This window comes from Rhipicephalus sanguineus, chromosome 9 (genome assembly GCF_013339695.2).
Source record: "Rhipicephalus sanguineus isolate Rsan-2018 chromosome 9, BIME_Rsan_1.4, whole genome shotgun sequence".
In the NCBI taxonomy this organism is placed as follows: Eukaryota; Metazoa; Arthropoda; class Arachnida; order Ixodida; family Ixodidae; genus Rhipicephalus; species Rhipicephalus sanguineus.
The window spans coordinates 16,570,651-16,579,665 of NC_051184.2; positions in this window are offsets into that span (position 1 = coordinate 16,570,651).

Consider the following 9,015-nt stretch of genomic DNA (forward strand, 5'->3'; position numbering starts at 1 on the left):
TGATTCACCCATCTACATGTTTTGTTGGCCATGATAGAGGCATTCATTCACATATTGTGCAATGTAGTGGCATATTGATGCTCTTTTGCATTAAACTGCATGGAAAGCTGGCCAACTTAGTACGGATTCATCTACTATCACTCTGTACGGCAGGGAGGCTCCTTTTGTGTGTGCATGTGTTTGCACGCGTGTGTTTGTTGCACATCTTGGGCGACTCTCTTCCATTTCACCGATACACAACTCAGCTCGGTGCTCCTTTGGTTTGGTCTTGAGGTTATTGTGCGGACGCACTAGGCAGGTTCTCGTTTGTCCACTTAAGCGGTTCTGCTGAAGAATCTCCAATCGTTGTGTGGGGTGATCAAGACTTCACTTTTTTGGAATCTGTTCGTTTTGGACGTCCCGGTTGGAGGGCGTCCGGAGCATTGGTATGTGGTCCAATGCTAGCACTTGAACAGCTACATCTCCCTGCTTATGGTCCACGATTTCATATAAATACCAGTTACATCCTTCGGTCCGTCTCTGCTGGTATATGCTTTTCAGCACTGTAGTCAACTTTGCATGTTTCGGTCTTGCTTCACCTGTTTATGAACATGTAAGTGCATCAATATGCCAAAAACACACAATGCGACTGGAGGCGTATGTGGAGGCGGGCCATAATCATGGCAAACAAAAACTTGCAGCCTGACGGGAGTCTGTTTTAACATGTAGAGCACGTAATGCTTACCTTTTTATTTAGTCTGTTACTGTACTGTTCTTCCATACGCTTTTGTAGAAACGGATACAGGGGCCAAGGGACAATAAGCACCGTGTGGCAGCAAAACGGTGTACCGTACTTTTTGAGTGAAGACTGTTTCTCGTTGAAGTTCTAGAAAGTTAATAGATTGCTAGTAGGGAATCTTGCGCGCGTGCTGTTTAGCGCACTCTGAATGTTCTTCAAGTTGTTTTTTTGCCAGATTGGTTTCCTCCAAGCTATAAGTATGCACAATGTGTTTATGTCATAAAGATAAATGCAGTGAATACATTGTTTTCTTAAATCTATGCTGATCACTATAGTCGGAAACAACTTTAGAAGACTGGAGCGGCCCCGCCCAGAAAACCGAAGCGTGGCAGCCGGTTGCCACAGTGACTAAATAGTCCCGTTCATGCACTCGGCATTGTTCTCCAAAGGTGGGGTCACCAGCCGTCTGGCTATTGGCGTCAGCCTGGAGTGCACGTCCATTCGTGCAGGCTTGTGTGCATCCGCCTTTGAGGAGGAAATGCCGCTATTTTCTAAAGTTGTATCAGTCAGTCCTGTAGGGTGCAATGTTTTATTTCAAGCCTTTATTAGTGCGACATCATTCAATGAAAATGCTTAGAAGTATTAAGGCTTGTGTAAAATTCTTATTTGCTGCTCTGCACAGCTGCTGCTGTACGGTCGATTCCACGAAAGATCGAAAAAGGGTGTATATTTGATGTTTCCGATTTTCCTGATAATTTTGTATGTTGTGCACATATGATTGCACAGCACGAAATCGCAGTTCGTTTTCAAAGAAAAATTTTTTTCAACACAGCAAAATTCGACAAGTGTCGCCGGTTGACGACGACCATTTTACGAAGAATGCGTTTTCGTAACTTTGGAACCATGCTGGCAGCCACTGAAGCTATATATTACAAATATCTTTCTTTTTGGCGGAAGTAGAAGTAAAGAGGAAATAGGTCTTATCATTTCATGGAATTCTGAGTAAATTATGTATTTTTAAAAATTCACGAAAAACGCTGCGTTTTTGAAAATCAGTCAAATTTGGGACGCTATGGCTACTTCTGTGAACATCTTAGCTTGTTCATATTTGCAGTATGAATAGGCCTTTATGTGAATAATGAACCTCTGCATTTGTATTTCTCTAATAATTTTCAAAGTACTAAATTTTCATGCTCGAAACACCAGAAAGAGAAAAGTGCTCCTCCATTCAAAATCTATAATAAAAAAAACCCAATCTCAATTTTGTTCAAAGTCCCCCAAAATGTTCTCAAAGGACTGCAGAATGATATTATGAAAAAACATGTTGCATCATTTTTATTAGAAGAAAAACAGAAAATGTCAAACATTGTGTTTCCAGAGCGTGGTGGCCACTGCGTAAAGGACATCTCTAGTAGCAAGAAAATACAGTAACACGTCTTTTTTCTTCTCTGAGCTTCGCTAAACAGCAGTAATGATCTATTGTTGAAAAGTGGGAACTGTTTTGTAAAGAAAAAAAACATCGTTCCAATTAAATGCATTTGCGACACCACTTACATTCCTCGTCGACGGGCAGCACGGACATTTTCATTCCTCTGGATAATTTTTTTTTTAGTAAATGCGCTTATATAAAAGTAACGAAGCTAAACGCGAAATATGTGTAGCTGAGTCGATCATGCATTGTAAGAATGTGAGAAATCGCAAATGGCGGCAGTGGTGAACGGCGAGTACCGCAGTGCAACCTAAGCACAGCAGCCACACATTCTTTGCCAGGCTTTGTCGCTATGCACGAGAAAAAGCTGGGGTGTTGATTGCGTTGGTTACACGATACATTTTTCACCGCTCGTCGCTCTCTCGCCCGGTCTCTGGATCCGCACCGTGCGCATCGTGTGGCGGATCGAGTGGCCCGCGCTACACGCCTTCGTGTAAACGGAGTAGCATGCGTTAGGCGGACAGGTGCAAAGGGCGGCGCGATGGACGCCCGCCTGAGCAGACGACAGCAACGAGTACGGCTGTGCCAGTCAGCCAAACACCACCTGAGATAGAAGTTAAGCATCCAAATTGTGCTTCACTTTGATGCGATCACTATCCTACGCTCTGAAGGTGGCTATGGGTAGGGGTTATAGCCATGGCCGAGATTTTGTACGGACTGCCTCATGGTGCACAAAAAGAAAATTCCGCTGCAGCAGAATTTTCGTTACGTAGAAGATATCGGATCGAGACTCTTTTGCGGAGGGTCATGAAGCAGGATGCGCGCTCAATTCAAGAGGGAAACCAGATCTGCCAGCACTCCTTCAAGAGAAAGAAGGATATGCAAAACAAAGCAGATGCAATGCAAACAAAACGTGTTTGTTCGTGGCCAGAACTGCTGCCACCAATCTTCACGTAATCGATTCTTTTTAAACTCTGCATTGATCACATAAGGTTTGACAACGTACACATTTGGGCCAACAAAAACCACACCTCTTGGCGACCGCTCTCCAGAAATTCATTTCCATTCATGAAGAGACCTTGGCTTTTATACCAATCTCTCAATTCTGGCACAGCACATCATCATGAGAGACGCATGGAGGGAATGCGCTCTTTAGCACTCAAGATATGAATTATACTCAACTGAAATAGATGAAAGAAAAGGCTACAACTGAAAGTGCATACTGTGGACTGAGGGATGTCTAACACTGGCGTGAAGTCGCAAACCACGCGAATGCATTTAATTGTAACGGTCTTTTCTTTACAAAACAGTTCCCAATTTCCGACCATAGATCATTACTGTTGTTTAGCGAAGCTCAGAAAAGAAAAAAAGACGTGTTACTGTATTTTCTTGTTACTAGAGATGTCCTTTACGCAGTGGCCACCACGCTCTGGAAACACAATGTTTGACATTTTCTGCTTTTGTTCTAACAAAAATGATGCAACATGTTTTTTCATAATATCATTCTGCAGTCCTTTGAGAACATTTTGGGGGACTTTGAGCAAAATTGAGATTGGGTTTTTTTATTATAGATTTTTGAATGGAGGAGCACTTTTCTCTTTTTGGTGTTTCGAGCATGAAAATTTACTACTTTGAAAATTATTAGAGAAATACAAATGCAGAGGTTCATTATTCACATAAAGGCCTATTCATACTGCAAATATGAACAAGCTAAGATGTTCACAGAAGTAGCCATAGCGTCCCAAATTTGACTGATTTTCAAAAACGCAGCGTTTTTCGTGAATTTTTAAAAAATACATAATTTACTCAGAATTCCATGAAACGATAAGAGCTATTTCCTCTTTACTTCTACTTCCGCCAAAAAGAAAGATATTTGTAATATATAGCTTCAGTGGCTGCCAGCATGGTTCCGAATTTACGAAAACGCATTCTTCGTAAAATGGTCGTCGTCAACCGGCGACACTTGTCGAATTTTGCTGTGTTGAAAAAAATTTTTATTTGAAAACGAACTGCGATTTCGTGCTGTGCAATCATATGTGCACAACATACAAAATTATCAGGAAAATCGGAAACATCAAATATACACCCTTTTTCGATCTTTCGTGGAATCGACCGTACAATGTTCCATTCTAGTATTGTTCCACACTTACCAAGTACTTCTAGGCCTCTACCATTATTGTATTTTTTCCCTTCCTTTGGTTAAGACATATTGTTGCTACATGGCTGGTCAGGTTGAGAGAATGTCATATGTTGAGAGTATGTGATTGAGAGTATGCCATATGTTGTCTATTCTAATGCATAGTACTACCACTTATCTTCGCCCAGTAAAGTGTGAATTCCCATGAAGATACCACATTTGTGCTTTGACTACACGTGCAGATTTCCAAACTGCGTTCTTTGTCAAAGCAGGACTTGTGCTGTTGTGTTCGTTTGCGTTCTTTCTGTTGTTCCAAACATAAGTTTTGATTGCTGCAATTTGTTCAAATAAAACATACGTTGTGTTATGTTATCTTTCTTGTTTAGACTGTTATTCTACGCTAATTGTTATCTTTCTGATTGTACATTGTCAGATACTGATGTTCAGTGGGCAAGTCTGCAACTTGAGATACAGATGCAATCTCAGTACTTTGAATTGACATCTCTACTGTGTCACAGTAGGCATTGCATACTGAGGCCTGGTATCCCATAACTGCTTGTTAAGCAGTGAAAAAGCATCTGCCTTTTGGGACTAAGCGTACCTGAATGCTCTTCAATTTTGCAGGCCATGTTTGATATCATGCTATTCTTTCATACCTGCTGCAATCATTACCGAACTGAGAAGCTTAGGTTCGAGAATGAAGCGGATGTTGGTCGACTAGTTCAGGTATCTATGAGGATCTGAGCGCAGAAGTTTGCCTGGGGACTTGGAAGTGCAGGAGATGGAAATGGCAAGAAGTCTGCTTCTTGGAGCTTGATGAACAAGGTTGAAGTCAACTTGGTTTCCTCTTTCCTTTCTTTAATTCCAAGCATGGTAAGTGATACGTTAATGGTGTAGACCAGGGGTCTCAAACAGGCAAACCACAAACGTTTCGCCAGCGGCCCTCGGCTTCACAAAGAATAAACTTTTATGACTTTGCTAAATGGTATTCGCACTATTTTCTCCGCCTATTGCGATTGATAACGCGTTTTTTCGGGGGAGCTACAGAGAGGGGACTGGTCTCAAGCATTTTCTTTTCCTGAGGCACCCCATGCGGTCACTATGTATTGAAACATGACCGTAGAACAAAACCTATTTTAGAATTTGTCATTGTGCAAATCGGTATCGATGTCTTCCTCGAAACCTACGTCAAATCCCCTGCGGATATGACCCATATATGAGATATGGGAAGGCATTATTTCAAAAGGCGACGTTAGGTGATATTTTGTCCCATTCCCCCTAGCCCCCCACTCTAACTTACTTCACTGTCCCGGCCCTCGTTGGACTAAATTACGGGACAGCGGCCCTCTAGCCGCGATGAGTTCGAGACCCCTGGTGTAGACGGTAGCAGAGAAGCAGTTGAGGTGCTGGAAGTAATGCTTCGTAGGCTGAAAGATTCCAGAATCGCTCGAGCACATTGTCGAATTCACGGACATGCTTTTACAAAGGTAGGTTGGGCCTTCCATAATTACTGGCAGTTACCGATCAGGGGCGCCGCCAGCGGAGGGGCAGCTACCCCCCTAATTATTACTGCCTGCCCCCCTTTGCAAACCCCCCCCCCCCCCCAATGCAAACATAAGGAACTCGGTAGCGGGTACCCTCCGATAAAAAAAGTCCTCGCACCGCCTATTACCGTAAGTGTTTCCTTCTCATAAACGAAAAAAACTTTTGAAGTAACGCTGAGATATTGCATTTCCCTGATTATTGAGAATTTCGGACGCATTTTTTGAAACACCCGTATGCGTACCGGCTGTTTTCAATACATGTGTACAAAAGCCTCAAAAGTCAGGGAAAGTGCAATATTTGTATAGATAGATGATAGATATATAGATAGATAGTGATAGATAGATAGATAGATAGATAGATAGATAGATAGATAGATAGATAGATAGATAGATAGATAGATAGATAGATAGATAGATAGATAGATAGATAGATAATAGATAGATAGATAGATAGATAGATAGATAGATAGATAGATAGATAGATAGATAGAATTAGATAGATAGATAGATAGATAGATAGATAGATAGATAGATAGATAGAATAGATAATAGATAGATAGATAGATAGATGATAGATAGATAGATAGATAGATAGATAGATAGATAGACGAGAAACCATACTGAACGCGGGAATCTTTTCGGAGTCTAAATGTAGTAACATTTGTTTAGGCCATTTCTGTCACCTTAGGGACAAAAATAAAAGAAAACTGCGTAAAGCATTTAAAATTTCCGCCACTGCACCCAAATGCAACACCCTACAAGAGGTTGCTTCTCAACAACACAGACCGTGGGAAAATCTTTTTTGTCCCTTTATTCTGTCATCTTCGGACGAAAAATAAAAGAAAACCGCGTAAAAACACCCTTGCAGCGACGGAGTTATACCCGTATTTTTGCTCCTGCAAGTGTCAGAAACGACCAAAAATTTTTTCCCACGGTCTCTGTTGTTGGGAAGCCAATCTCTTGTAGTGTGTTGCATTGTGGTTAGAGTGGCGGGAAATTTAAAATGCCTTACACGGTTTTCTTTTATTTTTCGTCCGAAGGTGAGAGAAATGGGCTAAAAAGTTTGCCACGGTGTGTGCTGTTAGTAAGACACCATTGAAGACACCAAGAAGTGGGCGAAATGCTTGAGCATCAGCTTCGAAGGCCGAGTGTACCGGGTTCGAATCCCAGCGCCTTGGGAAATCTCGCTTTTTGTTTGTCACTTTCGTTGCCTTTTGACGAAACTGATCTGTCCATCATATATGAGCAGAATATTCACCGCAGCGGTTGCGAAATACTTGAGCGCCTGCTTCCAATGCGGTAGGTCCCGGGTTCGATTCCCAGGGCCGGCCGAACCCACCGGTCCTTTCTAAAGGGTAGAGAAGTACCCCACCTGGCGTTCGGTGATATGGCGTACGACCTCGAGATGTGGCCCGATGAGGTTGTCGGAAGTCCTCTGGCCGTTTCTTACCCCACCACAGGCATGGTTTATAAGTGGAGCATCCGCTGTGTCTGTGGGAGGCAGAGCAATCTGCCGCCGGGCACCTACCGGTAAAATAGGTACAAGCGCGGCTTCAGCCTGGTGCTCGGCAGTTCGAAGCTTTAGTCGCTTGGGGAGGACGACCAAATTGGTTGGCATGGGACCCGCCTAGGCCTTGTCCCATGCCACCGAAACGGAAGTCCTCTTTTGCTAAAAAAAATCTCCTTTTTTTTTCAAAATAAGCATAACTGTAATATGTCAAGGCCGTCGGTCCCATCACGACTGCCTACCTACCTTGTTGTGTGGCGGCGATAATTATCTGCCTCTGACACCTGCGGACAATGTCGCGTTTCCCCTATGCGGTTGTAAGTAGACGTGCGGCCAGACGCCTTCCCAGTAATTCATTGGGCGACCATTCAACATGACCAGCCACGAACAACCAACCGCAAGTTCTTTGCATTCGCCAGCACCTCAGAAAACCCGAAGTGTAACCAATCGGCACTGGGATTCGAACCCGGCACCTCCAGTACTCGAAGCTGATGCTCAAGCACTTCGCCACAGCTGCTGTTATGTTTTCGCTGACTAATTTTTAGAGCGTACTTCCCCGAAGTGCTATGTCTATAGCTTTTGAAAACACATTTCGTGCTACTTTTTGGCCAAGATGGTGAGCCTTTAGCCTTTGGAAATCTTGTATTTTCGATATTTTTAATTCGCCAGATTTCCTAAAAACTCATCTCGTGCGAATTTTTGGCCAAAATGGTGAGCCTATAGCCTTTGGAAGTCTTGTATTTTTCGATATTTTATTAATTCGTCAGAATTCCTTAAAATTCATTTCGTGCGAATTTCTGGCCAAAATGTATATTTTGGAAATCTTGTACTTTCAAACCAACAACCCCACCACTGCAAGAGGTTGGCTTGATTACGACGAAGACCGTGGGAAACCTTTCTTGGACATTTCTGGCCCTTTCAAGCGAAAAAAAAAAGAAAACTGCGAAATGCATTTTAATTTCCCGCCGCACTAACCACAATGCAACACACTACAAGAGGTTGGCTTCCCAACAACACTGACCGTGGGAAAATTTTTTCGGTCGTTTCTGACACTTGGAGGACCAAAAATACGGGTATAGCTCCGTCGCTGCAAGGTGTGACGTCAGAAAAAAGTTTGGCCTTATCGCGGCTGATAAGGGCCTTAACTTTTTCGAGTGCTTTTTGATGGCTATTGCTGTGAAGCAAACGCATCAGGGAACTTTCAACTTGGAAGCTCGCTGTTTGTGGTGATATGGTGCATCCGTTTAGGTCTCACCAAGTCAAAACACCAAGAACGGAGGCATGTAGAGGTTCGCTTGATTAAAAGAACTGTGCTCATTATTACATATATTCATTACGCCGACGACTTCCTTGTACGTCTTTCCATTTAATGCGTAGTAGGGCCGTCTAAGCATGAAAACCGGCACCACTTGGAGGTCGTTTTAGTTGGGGTATATTGCCGATAGCAATATATGGGCTTTTTTTACGCTGACCAAAAACGTGTCGTTTTAATGGTCAGCGTAAAAAAAGCCCATATATACTTGCTATCGGCTATATATACCCCAACCAAAACGACCTCCAAGTGGTGCCGGTTTCTCATGCTTAGACGGCCGTACTACGCATTAAATGGAAACGACGTACAAGGAAATCCTCGGCGTAATGAATATATGCAATAATGAGCACAGTTCTTTTAATCAAGCG